Source organism: Schistocerca americana, unplaced genomic scaffold (assembly GCF_021461395.2).
Source record: "Schistocerca americana isolate TAMUIC-IGC-003095 unplaced genomic scaffold, iqSchAmer2.1 HiC_scaffold_46, whole genome shotgun sequence".
NCBI lineage: Eukaryota > Metazoa > Arthropoda > Insecta > Orthoptera > Acrididae > Schistocerca > Schistocerca americana.
In genome coordinates, this window is record NW_025726192.1 from 2,235,653 (window position 1) to 2,251,968 (window position 16,316).

Consider the following 16,316-nt stretch of genomic DNA (forward strand, 5'->3'; position numbering starts at 1 on the left):
TTCAAAACATAGTCAGTAAGAAGAGTCTGTCTTCATGTACTTAAGTCGGCATTGTGCTTTTGCATTTAATTCCGAAGCAATTTCTGTGTTTCATCGTCAATACGAAGGTCCAAGGGATACAGTAAACCTGAAGTGAAGCATCGGAATCTATAACAAGTGATACAGGAATGGTTCAAAACATAGTCAGTAAGAAGTGTCGGTCTTTATGTACTTAAATCGGCATTGTGCCTTTTGTATTTAATTCCGATGCAATTTCTGTGTTTCATCGTCAATAAGAAGGTCCAAGGGATACAGTAAACCTGAAGTGAAGCATCGGAATCTATAACAAGTGTTACAGGAATGGTTCAAAACATAGTCAGTAAGAAGTGTCGGTCTTTATGTACTTAAGTCGGCATTGTGCCTTTTGTATTTAATTCCGATGCAATTTCTGTGTTTCATCGTCAATAAGAAGGTCCAAGGGATACAGTAAACCTGAAGTGAAGCATCGGAATCTATAACTAGTGTCACAGGAATGGTTCAAAACATAGTCAGTAAGAAGTGTCGTTCTTCATGTACTAAAGTCGGCATTGTGCCTTTTGTATTTAATTCCGATGCAATTACTGTGTTTCATCGTCAATAAGAAGGTCCAAGGGATACAGTAAACCTGAAGTGAAGCATCGGAATCTATAACTAGTGTCACAGGAATGATCAGTAGGAAGAGTCAGTCTTCTTGCCCTTAAGTCGGCATTGTGCCTTTTGTATTTAATTTAGATGCAATTTCTGTGTTTCATTGTCAATAAGAAGGTCCAAGGGATACAGTAAACCTGAAGTGAAGCATCGGAATCTATAACTAGTGCTGCAGGAATGGTTCAAAACATAGTCAGTAAGAAGTGTCGGTCTTCATGTACTTAAGTCGGCATTGTGCCTTTTGTATTTAATTCCGACGCCATTTCTGTGTTTCATCGTCAATAAGTAGGTCCAAGGGATACAGTAAATCTGGAGTGAAACATGGAAATCAATAACTAGTGTCACAGGAATGGATCAAAACATAGTTAGCAAGAAGTGTCATTCTTCATGTACTTAAGTCGGCATTGTGCCTTTTGAATTTAATTCCGATGCAGTTTCTGTGTTTCATCGTCATAAGAAGGTCCAAGGGATACAGTAAACCTGAAGTGAAGCATCGGAATCTATAACTAGTGTTACAGGAATGGTTCAAGACATAGTCAGTAAGAAGTGTCCTTCTTCATGTACTTAAGTCGGCATTGTGAGTTTTGTATTTAATTCCGATGCCATTTCTGTGTTTCATCGTGAATAAGAAGGTCCAAGGGATACAGTAAACCTGAAGTGAAGCAGCGGAATCTATAACTAGTGTCACAGGAATGGTCAGTAGGAAGAGTCAGTCTTCTTGTCCTTAAATCTGCATTGTGCCTTTTGTATTTAATTCCGATGCAATTTCTGTGTTTCATCGTCAATAAGAAGGTCCAAGGGACACAGTAAACCTGGAGTGAAGCATGGAAATCTATAACTAGTGTCACAGGAATGGGTCAAAACATTGTCAGTAAGAGGTGTCGGTCTTCACGTACTTAAGTCGGCATTGTGGCTTTTGTATTTAATTCCGATGCAATTTCTGTGTTTCATCGTCAATAAGAAGGTCCAAGGGATACAGTGAACCTGGAGTGAAGCATCGGAATCTATAACTAGAGTCACAGGAATGGTTCAAAACATAGTCAATAAGAAGTGTCGGTCATCATGTACTTAAGTCGGCATTGTGCCTTTTGTATTTAATTCCGATGCAATTTCTGTGTTTCATCGTCAATAAGAAGGTCCAAGGGGTACAGTAAACCAGGAGTGAAGCATCGGAATCTATAACTAGTGTCATAGGAATGGTCAGTAGGAAGAGTCAGTGTTCTTGTCCTTAAGTCGGCATTGTGCCTTTTGTATTTAATTCCGATGCAATTTCTGTGTTTCATCGTCAATAAGAAGGTCCAAGGGATACAGTAAACCTGAAGTGAAGCATCGGAATCCATAACTAGTGTCACAGGAATGGTTCAAAACATAGTCAGTAAGAAGTGTCGGTCTTCATGTACTTAAGTCGGCATGGTGCCTTTTGTATTTAATTCCGATGCAATTTCTGTGTTTCATCGTCAATAAGAAGGTCCAAGGGATATAGCTAACCTGAAGTGAAGCATCGGAATCTGTAACTAGTGTCACAGGAATGGTTCAAAACATAGTCAGTAAGAAGTGTCGGTCCTCATGTACTTAAGTCTTTATGGTGCCTTTTGTATTTAATTCCGATGCAATTTCTGTGTTTCGTCGTCAATAAGAAGGTCCAAGGGATATAGTAAACCTGAAGTGAAGCATCGGAATCTATAACTAGTGTCACAGGAATGGTTCAAAACATAGTCAGTAAGAAGTGTCGGTCTTCATGTACTTAAGTCGGCATTGTGCATTTTGTATTTAATTACGATGCAATTTCTGTGTTTCATCGTCAATAAGATGGTCCAAGGGATACAGTTAACCTGAAGTGAAGCATCGGAATCTATAACTAGTGTCACAGGAATGGTCAGTAGGAAGAGACAGTCTTCTTGTCCGTAAGTCGGCATTGGGCCTTTTGTATTTAATTCCGATGCAATTTCTGTGTTTCATCGTCAATAAGAAGGTCCAACGGATACAGTAAACCTGAAGTGAAGCATCGGAATCTACAGCTAGTGTCACAGGAATGGTCAGTAGGAAGAGTCAGTCTTCTTGTCCTTATGTCGGAATTGTGCCTTTTGTATTTAATTCCGATGCAATTTCTGTGTTTCATCGTCAATAAGAAGGTCCAAGGGATACAGTGAACCTGAAGTGAAGCATCGGAATCTATAACTAGTGTCACAGGAGTGGTTCAAAACATAGTCAGTAACTGGTGTCATAGGAATGGTCAGTGGGAAGAGTCAGACTTCTTGTCCTTAAATCGGCATTGTGCCTTTTGTGTTTAATTCCGAAGCAATTTCAGTGTTTCATCGTCAATAAGAAGGTCCAAGTTATACAGTAAACCTGAAGTGAAGCATCGGAATCTATAACCAGTGTCACAGGAATGGTTCAAAACATAGTCAGTAAGAAGTGTCGGTCTTCATGTACTTAAGTCAGCATTGTGCCTTTTGTATTTAATTCCGATGCAATTTCTGTGTTTCATCGTCAATAAGAAGGTCCAAGGGATACAGTGAACCTGGAGTGAAGCATCGGAATCTATAACTAGAGTCACAGGAATGGTTCAAAACATAGTCAATAAGAAGTGTCGGTCGTCATGTACTTAGGTCGGCATTGTGCCTTTTGTATTTAATTCCGATGCAATTTCTGTGTTTCATCGTCAATAAGAAGGTCCAAGGGATACAGTAAACCTGAAGTGAAGCATCGGAATCTATAACTAGTGTCACAGGAATGGTCAGTATGAAGAGTCAGTCTTCTTGTCCTTAAGTCGGCATTGTGCCTTTTGTATTTAATTCCGATGCATTTTCTGTGTTTCATCGTCAATAAGAAGGTCCAAGGGATACAGTAAACCTGAAGTGAAGCATCGGAATCTATAACTAGTGTTACAGGAATGGTTCAAAGCATAGTCAGTTAGAAGTGTCGGTCTTCATGTACTTAAGTCAGCATTGTGCATTTTGTATTTAATTACGATGCAATTTCTGTGTTTCATCGTCAATAAGATGGTCCAAGGGATACAGTAAACCTGAAGTGAAGCATCGGAATCTATAACTAGTGTCACAGGAATGGTCAGTAGGAAGAGTCAGTCTTCTTGTCCTTAAGTCGGCATTGTGCCCTTTGTGTTTAATTCCGATGCAATTTCAGTGTTTCATCGTCAATAAGAAGGTCCAAGGGATACAGTGAACCTGAAGTGAAGCATCGGAATCTATAACTCGTGTCACAGGAATGGTTCAAAACATAGTCAGTAAGAAGTGTCGGTCTTCATGTACTTAAGTCGGCATGGTGCCTTTTTTATTTAATTCCGATGCAAATTCTGTGTTTCATCGTCAATAAGAGGGTCCAAGGGATATAGTAAACCTGAAGTGAAGCATCGGAATCTATAAATAGTGTCACAGGAATGGTCAGTAGGAAGAGTCAGTCTTCTTGTCCTTAAGTCGGCATTGTGCCTTTTGTACTTAATTCCCATGCAACTTCTGTGTTTCATCGTCAATAAGAAGGTCCAAGGGATACAGTAAACCTGAAGTGAAGCATCGGAATCTACAACTAGTGTTACAGGAATCATTCAAAACATAGTCAGTAAGAAGTGTCGGTCTTCATGTACTTAAGTCGGCATTGTGCCTTTTGTATTTAATTCCGATGCAATTTCCGTGTTTCATCGGCAATAAGAAGGTCCAAGGGACACAGTAAACCTGGAGTGAAACATCGGAATCTACAACTAGTGACACAGGAATGTATCAAAACATAGTCAGTAAGAAGTGTCGTTCTTCATGTACTTAAGTCGGCATTGCGCCTTTTGTATTTAATTCCGATGCAATTTCTGTGTTTCATCGTCAATAAGAAGGTCCAAGGGATACAGTAATCCTGGAGTGAAGCATGGAAATCTATAACTAGTGTCACAGGAGTGGGTCAAAACATAGTCAGTAAGAAGTGTCAGTGTTCATGTACTTAAGTCGTCATTGAGCCTTTTGTATTCAATTCCGATTCAATTTCTGTGTTTCATCGTCAATAAGAAGGTCCAAGGGTTACAGTAAACCTGAAGTGAATCATCGGAATCTATAACCAGTGTCACAGGAATGATCAGTAGGAAGAGTCAGTCTTCTTGCCCTTAAGTCGGCATTGTGCCTTTTGTATTTAATTCCGATGCAGTTTCTGTGCTTCATCGTCAATAAGAAGGTCCAAGGGATACAGTAATCCTGGAGTGAAGCATGGAAATCTATAACTAGTGTCACAGGAGTGGGTCAAAACATAGTCAGTAAGAAGTGTCAGTGTTCATGTACTTAAGTCGTCATTGAGCCTTTTGTATTCAATTCCGATTCAATTTCTGTGTTTCATCGTCAATAAGAAGGTCCAAGGGTCACAGTAAACCTGAAGTGATTCATCGGAATCTATAACTAGTGTCAGAGGAATGGTTCAAAACTGAGACAGTAGGAAGAGTCAGTCTTCTTGTCCTTAAGCCGGTATTGTGCGTTTCGTATTTAATTCCGATGCAATTTCTGTGTTTCATCGTCAAAAAGATGGTCCAAGGGATACAGTAAACCTGGAGTGATGCATGGGAATCCGTAACTAGTGTCACATAAATGGTTCAAAACTTAGATAGTAGGAAGAGTCAGTCTTCTTGTACTTAACTCGGCATTGCGCATTTTGTATTTAATTCCGATGCAATTTCTGTGTTTCATCGTCAATAGGAAGGTCCAAGGGATACAGCAAACCTGAAGAGAAGCATAGGAATCTATAACTAGTGGCACAGGAATGGTCAGTAGAAAGAGTCAGTCTTCTTGTACTTTAATCGGCATTGTGCCTTTTGTATTTAATTCCGATGCAATTTCTGTGTTTCATCGTCAATAAGAAGGTCCAAGGGATACAGTTAACCTGAGGTGAAGCATCGGAATCTATAACTAGTGTCTCAGGAATGGTTATAAACATAGTCAGTCAGAAGTGTCGGTCTTCATGTACTTAAGTGGGCATTGTGCCTTTTGTATTTAATTCCGATGCAATTTCTGTGTTTCATCGTCAATAAGAAGGTCCAAGGGGTACAGTAAACCTGGAGTGAAGCATCGGAATCTATAACTAGTGTCACAGGAATGGTCAGTAGGAAGAGTCAGTGTTCTTGTACTTTAATCAGCATTGTGCCTTTTGTATTTAATTCCGATGCAATTTCTGTGTTTCATCGTCAATAAGAAGGTCCAAGGGATACAGTTAACCTGAAGTGAAGCATCGGAATCTATAACGAGTGTCACAGGAATGGTCAGTACGAAGAGTCAGTCTTCTTGTCCTTAAGTCGGCATTGTGCCTTTCGTATTTAATTCCGATGCAATTTCTGTGTTTCATCGTCAATAAGAAAGTCCAAGGGATACAGTAAACCTGAAGTGAAGCATCGGAATCTATAACTGGTGTTGCAGGAATGGTTCAAAACTTAGTCAGTAAGAAGTGTCGGTCTTCATGTACTTAAGTCGGCATTGTGCCATTGGTATGTAATTCCGATGCAATTTCTGTGTTTCATCGTCAACAAGAAGGTCCAAGGGATACAGTAAACCTGAAGTGAAGCATCGGAATCTGTAACTAGTGTCACAGGAATGGTTCAAAACATAGTCAGTAGGAAGTGTCGGTCTTCATGTACTTAAGTCGGCATTGTGCCTTTTGTATTTAATTCCGAAGCAATTTCAGTGTTTCATCGTCAATAAGAAGGTCCAAGTTATACAGTAAACCTTACGTGAAGCATCGGAATCTATAACTAGTGTCACAGGAATGGTTCAAAACATAGTCAGTAAGAAGTGTCGGTCTTCATGTACTTAAGCCAGCATTGTGCCTTTTGTATTTAATTCCGATGCAATTTCTGTGTTTCATCGTCAATAAGAAGGTCCAAGGGATACAGTGAACCTGGAGTGAAGCATCGGAATCTATAACTAGAGTCACAGGAATGGTTCAAAACATAGTCAATAAGAAGTGTCGGTCATCATGTACTTAAGTCGGCATTGTGCCTTTTGTATTTAATTCCGATGCAATTTCTGTGTTTCATCGTCTGTAAGAAGGTCCAAGGGGTACAGTAAACCAGGAGAGAAGCATCGGAATCTATAACTAGTGTCATAGGAATGGTCAGTAGGAAGAGTCAGTGTTCTTGTCCTTAAGTCGGCATTGTGCCTTTTGTATCTAATTCCGATGCAATTTCTGTGTTTCATCGTCAATAACAAGGTCCAAGGGATACAGTAAACCTGAAGTGAAGCATCGGAATCTATAACTAGTGTCACGGGAATGGTCAGTATGAAGAGTCAGTCTTCTTGTCCTTAAGTCGGCATTGTGCCTTTTGTATTTAATTCCGATGCATTTTCTGTGTTTCATCGTCAATAAGAAGGTCCAAGGGTTACAGTAAACCTGAAGTGAAGCATCGGAACCTATAACTAGTGTTGCAGGAATGGTTCAAAACATAGTCAGTTTGAAGTGTTGGTCATCATGTACTTAAGTCGGCATTGTGCCTTTTGTATTTAATTCCGATGCAATTTCTGTGTTTCATCGTCAATAAGAAGGTCCAAGGGATACAGTAAACCTGATGTGAATCATCGGGATCTATAACTAGTGTTGCAGGAATGGTTCAAAACTTAGTCAGTAGGAAGTGTCGGTCTTCATGTACTTAAGTCGGCATTGTGCCTTTTGTATTTAATTCCGATGCAATTTCTGTGTTTCATCGTCAATGAGAAGGTCCAAGGGATACAGTGAACTTGAAGTGAAGCATCGGAATCTATAACTAGTGTCACAGGAATGGTTCAAAACATAGTCAGGAAGAAGTGTCGGTCTCCATGTACTTAAGTCGGCATGGTGCCTTTTGTATTTAATTCCGATGCAATTTCTGTGTTTCATCGTCAATAAGAAGGTCCAAGGGATATAGTGAACCTGAAGTGAAGCATCGGAATCCAAAAATAGTGTCACAGGAATGGTCAGTAGGAAGAGTCAGTCTTCTTGTCCTCAAGTCGGCATTGTGCCTTTTGTATTTAATTCCCATGCAACTTCTGTGTTTCATCGTCAATAAGAAGGTCCAAAGGATACAGTAAACCTGAAGTGAAGCATCGGAATCTTTAACTAGTGTTACAGGAATGTTTCAAAACATAGTAAGAAGTTTCGGTCTTCATGTACTTAAGTCGGCATTGTGCCTTTTGTATTTACTTCCTATGCAATTTCCGTGTTTCATCGGCAATAAGAAGGTCCAAGGGACACAGTAAACCTGGAGTGAAACATCGGAATCTATAACTAGTGTTACAGGAATGTATCAAAACATAGTCAGTAAGAAGTGCCGTTCTTCATGTTCTTAAGTCGGCATTGCGCCTTTCGTATTTAATTCCGATGCAATTTCTGTGTTTCACCGTCAATAAGAAGGTCCAAGGGATACAGTAAACCTGAAGTGAAGCATCGGACTCTATAACTAGTGTCACAGGAATGATCAGTAGGAAGAGTCAGTCTTCTTGCCCTTAAGTCGGCATTGTGCCTTTTGTATTTAATTTCGATGCAATTTCTGTGTTTCATCGTCAATAAGAAGGTCCAAGGGATACAGTAAACCTGAAGTGAAGCATCGGAATCTATAACGAGTGTTACAGGAATGGTTCATAACATAGTCAGTAAGAAGTGTCGGTCTACATGTACTTAAGTCGGCATTGTGCCTTTTGTATTTCATTCCGATGCCATTTCTGTGTTTCATCGTCAATAAGTAGGTCCAAGGCATACAGTAAACCTGGAGTGAAACATGGAAATCAATAACTAGTGTCACAGGAATGGATCAAAACATAGTCAGTAAGATGTGTCGGTCTTCATGTACTTAAGTCGGCATTGTGCATTTTGTATTTAATTACGATGCAATTTCTGTGTTTCATCGTCAATAAGATGGTCCAAGGGATACAGTAAACCTGAAGTGAAGCATCGGAATCTATAACTAGTGTCACAGGAATGGACCGTAGGAAGAGTCAGTCTTCTTGTCCTTAAGTCGGCATTGTGCCCTTTGTATTTATTTCCGATGCAATTTCAGTGTTTCATCGTCAATAAGAAGGTCCAAGGGATACAGTAAGCCTGAAGTGAAGCATCGGAATCTATAACTAGTGTTACAGGAATGGTTCAAAACATAGTCAGTAAGAAGTGTCGGTCTTCATGTACTTAAGTCGGCATTGTGCCTTTTGTATTTAATTCCGATGCAATTTCCGTGTTTCATCGGCAATAAGATGGTCCAAGGGACACAGTAAACCTGGAGTGAAACATCGGAATCTATAACTAGTGTCACAGGAATGTATCAAAACATAGTCAGTAAGAAGTGTCGTTCTTCATGTACTTAAGTCGGCATTGCGCCTTTTGTATTTAATTCCGATGCAATTTCTGTGTTTCATCGTCAATAAGAAGGTCCAAGGGATACAGTAAACCTGAAGTGAAGCATCGGAATCTATAACTAGTGTCACTGGAATGATCGGTAGGAAGAGTCAGTCTTCTTGCCCTTAAGTCGGCATTGTGCCTTTTGTATTTAATTCCGATGCAGTTTCTGTGTTTCATCGTCAATAAGAAGGTCCAAGGGATACATTAAACCTGGAGTGAAGCATGGAAATCTATAACTAGTGTCACAGGAGTGGGTCAAAACATAGACAGTAAGAAGTGTCAGTCTTCATGTACTTAAGTCGGCATTGAGCCTTTGGTATTTAATTCCGATTCAATTTCTGTGTTTCATCGTAAATAAGAAGGTCCAAGGGATACAGTAAACCTGAAGTGAAGCATCGGAATCTATAACTAGTGTCACGGGAATGGTCAGTATGAAGAGTCAGTCTTCTTGTCCTTAAGTCGGCATTGTGCCTTTTGTATTTAATTCCGATGCATTTTCTGTGTTTCATCGTCAATAAGAAGGTCCAAGGGTTACAGTAAACCTTAAGTGAAGCATCGGAACCTATAACTAGTGTTGCAGGAATGGTTCAAAACATAGTCAGTTTGAAGTGTTGGTCTTCATGTACTTAAGTCGGCATTGTGCCTTTTGTATTTAATTCCGATGCAATTTCTGTGTTTCATCGTCAATAAGAAGGTCCAAGGGATACAGTGAACTTGAAGTGAAGCATCGGAATCTATAACTAGTGTCACAGGAATGGTTCAAAACATAGTCAGGAAGAAGTGTCGGTCTCCATGTACTTAAGTCGGCATGGTGCCTTTTGTATTTAATTCCGATGCAATTTCTGTGTTTCATCGTCAATAAGAAGGTCCAAGGGATATAGTAAACCTGAAGTGAAGCATCGGAATCCAAAAATAGTGTCACAGGAATGGTCAGTAGGAAGAGTCAGTCTTCTTGTCCTCAAGTCGGCATTGTGCCTTTTGTATTTAATTCCCATGCAACTTCTGTGTTTCATCGTCAATAAGAAGGTCCAAGGGATACAGTAAACCTGAAGTGAAGCATCGGAATCTATAACTAGTGTTACAGGAATGTTTCAAAACATAGTAAGAAGTTTCGGTCTTCATGTACTTAAGTCGGCATTGTGCCTTTTGTATTTACTTCCTATGCAATTTCCGTGTTTCATCGGCAATAAGAAGGTCCAAGGGACACAGTAAACCTGGAGTGAAACATCGGAATCTATAACTAGTGTTACAGGAATGTATCAAAACATAGTCAGTAAGAAGTGTCGTTCTTCATGTTCTTAAGTCGGCATTGCGCCTTTCGTATTTAATTCCGATGCAATTTCTGTGTTTCACCGTCAATAAGAAGGTCCAAGGGATACAGTAAACCTGAAGTGAAGCATCGGACTCTATAACTAGTGTCACAGGAATGATCAGTAGGAAGAGTCAGTCTTCTTGCCCTTAAGTCGGCATTGTGCCTTTTGTATTTAATTTCGATGCAATTTCTGTGTTTCATCGTCAATAAGAAGGTCCAAGGGATACAGTAAACCTGAAGTGAAGCATCGGAATCTATAACGAGTGTTACAGGAATGGTTCATAACATAGTCAGTAAGAAGTGTCGGTCTACATGTACTTAAGTCGGCATTGTGCCTTTTGTATTTCATTCCGATGCCATTTCTGTGTTTCATTGTCAATAAGTAGGTCCAAGGCATACAGTAAACCTGGAGTGAAACATGGAAATCAATAACTAGTGTCACAGGAATGGATCAAAACATAGTCAGTAAGAAGTGTCGGTCTTCATGTACTTAAGTCGGCATTGTGCATTTTGTATTTAATTACGATGCAATTTCTGTGTTTCATCGTCAATAAGATGGTCCAAGGGATACAGTAAACCTGAAGTGAAGCATCGGAATCTATAACTAGTGTCACAGGAATGGACAGTAGGAAGAGTCAGTCTTCTTGTCCTTAAGTCGGCATTGTGCCCTTTGTATTTATTTCCGATGCAATTTCAGTGTTTCATCGTCAATAAGAAGGTCCAAGGGATACAGTAAGCCTGAAGTGAAGCATCGGAATCTATAACTAGTGTTACAGGAATGGTTCAAAACATAGTCAGTAAGAAGTGTCGGTCTTCATGTACTTAAGTCGGCATTGTGCATTTTGTATTTAATTACGATGCAATTTCTGTGTTTCATCGTCAATAAGATGGTCCAAGGGATACAGTGAACCTGAAGTGAAGCATCGGAATCTATAACTAGAGTCACAGGAATGGTCAGTAGGAAGAGTCAGTCTTCTTGTCCTTAAGTCGGCATAGTGCCCTTTGTATTTAATTCCGATGCAATTTCAGTGTTTCATCGTCAATAAGAAGGTCCAAGGGATACAGTGAACCTGAAGTGAAGCATCGGAATCTATAACTCGTGTCACAGGAATGGTTCAAAACATAGTCAGTAAGAACTGTCGGTCTTCATGTACTTAAGTCGGCATGGTGCCTTTTGTATTTAATTCCGATGCTATTTCTGTGTTTCATCGTCAATAAGAGGGTCCAAGGGATATAGTAAACCTGAAGTGAAGCATCGGAATCTATAAATAGTGTCACAGGAATGATCAGTAGGAAGAGTCAGTCTTCTTGTCCTTAAGTCGGCATTGTGCCTTTTGTATTTAATTCCCATGCAACTTCTGTGTTTCATCGTCAATAAGAAGGTCCAAGGGATACAGTAAACCTGAAGTGAAGCATCGGAATCTATAACTAGTGTTACAGGAATGGTTCAAAACATAGTCAGTAAGAAGTGTCGGTCTTCATGTACTTAAGTCGGCATTGTGCCTTTTGTATTTAATTCCGATGCAATTTTCGTGTTTCATCGGCAAGAAGATGGTCCAAGGGACACAGTAAACCTGGAGTGAAACATCGGAATCTATAACTAGTGTCACAGGAATGTATCAAAACATAGTCAGTAAGAAGTGTCGTTCTTCATGTACTTAAGTCGGCATTGCGCCTTTTGTATTTAATTCCGATGCAATTTCTGTGTTTCATCGTCAATAAGAAGGTCCAAGGGATACAGTAAACCTGAAGTGAAGCATCGGAATCTATAACTAGTGTCACTGGAATGATCGGTAGGAAGAGTCAGTCTTCTTGCCCTTAAGTCGGCATTGTGCCTTTTGTATTTAATTCCGATGCAGTTTCTGTGTTTCATCGTCAATAAGAAGGTCCAAGGGATACAGTAAACCTGGAGTGAAGCATGGAAATCTATAACTAGTGTCACAGGAGTGGGTCAAAACATAGACAGTAAGAAGTGTCAGTCTTCATGTACTTAAGTCGGCATTGAGCCTTTTGTATTTAATTCCGATTCAATTTCTGTGTTTCATCGTAAATAAGAAGGTCCAAGGGATACAGTAAACCTGAAGTGAATCATCGGAATCTATAACTAGTGTCAGAGGAATGGTTCAAAACTGAGACAGTAGGAAGAGTCAGTCTTCTTGTACTTAAGCCGGCATTGTGCCTTTTGTATTTAATTCCGATGCAATTTCTGTGTTTCATCGTCAATAAGAAGGTCCAAGGGATACAGTAAACCTGGTGTGAAGAATCGGAATCTATAACTAGTGTCACAGGAATGGTCAAAAGGAAGAGTCAGTCTTCTTGTCCTTAAGTCGGCATTGTGCCTTTTGTATTTAATTCCGATGCAATTTCAGTGTTTCATCGTCAATAAGAAGGTCCAAGGGATACAGTAAACCTGAAGTGAAGCATCAGAATCTATAACTAGTGTTACAGCAATGGTTCAAAACATAGTCAGTAAGAAGTGTCGGTCTTCATGTACTTAAGTCGGCATTGTGCCTTTTGTATTTAATTCCGATGCAATTTCTGTGTTTCATCGTCAATAAGAAGGTCCAAGGGATACAGTAAACCTGAAGTGAAGCATCGGAAACTATAACTAGTGTCACAGGAATGGTTCAAAACTTAGACATTAGGAAGAGTCAGTCTTCTTGTCCTTAAGTCGGTATTGTGCGTTTCGTATTTAATTCCGATGCAATTTCTGTGTTTCATCGTCAAAAAGATGGTCTAAGGGATACAGTAAACCTGGAGTGAAGCATGGGAATCCATAACTAGTGTCACAGAAATGGTTCAAAACTTAGATAGTAGGAAGAGTCTGTCTTCTTGTACTTAACTCGGCATTGCGCATTTTGTATTTAATTCCGATGCAATTTCTGTGTTTCATCGTCAATAAGAAGGTCCAAGGGATACAGCAAACCTGAAGTGAAGCATAGGAATCTATAACTAGTGGCACAGGAATGGTCAGTACGAAGAGTCAGTCTTCTTGTCCTTAAGTCGGCATTGTGCCTTTCGTATTTAATTCCGATGCAATTTCTGTGTTTCATCGTCGATAAGAAGGTCCAAGGGATACAGTAAACCTGAAGTGAAGCATCGGAATCTATAACTAGTGTTGCAGGAATGGTTCAAAACTTAGTCAGTAAGAAGTGTCGGTCTTCATGTACTTAAGTCGGCATTGTGCCTTTTGTATGTAATTCCGATGCAATTTCTGTGTTTCATCGTCAATAAGAAGGTCCAAGGGATACAGAAAACCTGAAGTGAAGCATCGGAATCTGTAACTAGTGTCACAGGAATGGTTCAAAACATAGTCATTAGGAAGTGTCGGTCTTCATGTACTTAAGTCGGCATTGTGCCTTTTGTATGTAATTCCGATGCAATTTCTGTGTTTCATCGTCAATAAGAAGGTCCAAGGGATACAGTAAACCTGAAGTGAATCATCGGAATCTATAACTAGTGTCAGAGGAATGGTTCAAAACTGAGACAGTAGGAAGAGGGTCGACATTGTGCTTTTTGTTCTTAATTCCGATGCAATTTCTGTGTTTCACCGTCAATAAGAAGGTCCAAGGGATACAGTAAACCTGAAGTGAAGCATCGGAATCTATAACTAGTGTCACAGGAATGGACAGTAGGAAGAGTCAGTCTTCTTGTCCTTAAGTCGGCATTGTGCCCTTTGTATTTATTTCCGATGCAATTTCAGTGTTTCATCGTCAATAAGAAGGTCCAAGGGATACAGTAAGCCTGAAGTGAAGCATCGGAATCTATAACTAGTGTTACAGGAATGGTTCAAAACATAGTCAGTAAGAAGTGTCGGTCTTCATGTACTTAAGTCGGCATTGTGCATTTTGTATTTAATTACGATGCAATTTCTGTGTTTCATCGTCAATAAGATGGTCCAAGGGATACAGTGAACCTGAAGTGAAGCATCGGAATCTATAACTAGAGTCACAGGAATGGTCAGTAGGAAGAGTCAGTCTTCTTGTCCTTAAGTCGGCATTGTGCCCTTTGTATTTAATTCCGATGCAATTTCAGTGTTTCATCGTCAATAAGAAGGTCCAAGGGATACAGTGAACCTGAAGTGAAGCATCGGAATCTATAACTCGTGACACAGGAATGGTTCAAAACATAGTCAGTAAGAACTGTCGGTCTTCATGTACTTAAGTCGGCATGGTGCCTTTTGTATTTAATTCCGATGCTATTTCTGTGTTTCATCGTCAATAAGAGGGTCCAAGGGATATAGTAAACCTGAAGAGAAGCATCGGAATCTATAAATAGTGTCACAGGAATGATCAGTAGGAAGAGTCAGTCTTCTTGTCCTTAAGTCGGCATTGTGCCTTTTGTATTTAATTCCCATGCAACTTCTGTGTTTCATCGTCAATAAGAAGGTCAAAGGGATACAGTTAACCTGAAGTGAAGCATCGGAATCTATAACTAGTGTTACAGGAATGGTTCAAAACATAGTCAGTAAGAAGTGTCGGTCTTCATGTACTTAAGTCGGCATTGTGCCTTTTGTATTTAATTCCGATGCAATTTCCGTGTTTCATCGGCAATAAGATGGTCCAAGGGACACAGTAAACCTGGAGTGAAACATCGGAATCTATAACTAGTGTCACAGGAATGTATCAAAACATAGTCAGTAAGAAGTGTCGTTCTTCATGTACTTAAGTCGGCATTGCGCCTTTTGTATTTAATTCCGATGCAATTTCTGTGTTTCATCGTCAATAAGAAGGTCCAAGGGATACAGTAAACCTGAAGTGAAGCATCGGAATCTATAACTAGTGTCACTGGAATGATCGGTAGGAAGAGTCAGTCTTCTTGCCCTTAAGTCGGCATTGTGCCTTTTGTATTTAATTCCGATGCAGTTTCTGTGTTTCATCGTCAATAAGAAGGTCCAAGGGATACATTAAACCTGGAGTGAAGCATGGAAATCTATAACTAGTGTCACAGGAGTGGGTCAAAACATAGACAGTAAGAAGTGTCAGTCTTCATGTACTTAAGTCGGCATTGAGCCTTTGGTATTTAATTCCGATTCAATTTCTGTGTTTCATCGTAAATAAGAAGGTCCAAGGGATACAGTAAACCTGAAGTGAAGCATCGGAATCTATAACTAGTGTCACGGGAATGGTCAGTATGAAGAGTCAGTCTTCTTGTCCTTAAGTCGGCATTGTGCCTTTTGTATTTAATTCCGATGCATTTTCTGTGTTTCATCGTCAATAAGAAGGTCCAAGGGTTACAGTAAACCTTAAGTGAAGCATCGGAACCTATAACTAGTGTTGCAGGAATGGTTCAAAACATAGTCAGTTTGAAGTGTTGGTCTTCATGTACTTAAGTCGGCATTGTGCCTTTTGTATTTAATTCCGATGCAATTTCTGTGTTTCATCGTCAATAAGAAGGTCCAAGGGATACAGTGAACTTGAAGTGAAGCATCGGAATCTATAACTAGTGTCACAGGAATGGTTCAAAACATAGTCAGGAAGAAGTGTCGGTCTCCATGTACTTAAGTCGGCATGGTGCCTTTTGTATTTAATTCCGATGCAATTTCTGTGTTTCATCGTCAATAAGAAGGTCCAAGGGATATAGTAAACCTGAAGTGAAGCATCGGAATCCAAAAATAGTGTCACAGGAATGGTCAGTAGGAAGAGTCAGTCTTCTTGTCCTCAAGTCGGCATTGTGCCTTTTGTATTTAATTCCCATGCAACTTCTGTGTTTCATCGTCAATAAGAAGGTCCAAGGGATACAGTAAACCTGAAGTGAAGCATCGGAATCTATAACTAGTGTTACAGGAATGTTTCAAAACATAGTAAGAAGTTTCGGTCTTCATGTACTTAAGTCGGCATTGTGCCTTTTGTATTTACTTCCTATGCAATTTCCGTGTTTCATCGGCAATAAGAAGGTCCAAGGGACACAGTAAACCTGGAGTGAAACATCGGAATCTATAACTAGTGTTACAGGAATGTATCAAAACATAGTCAGTAAGAAGTGTCGTTCTTCA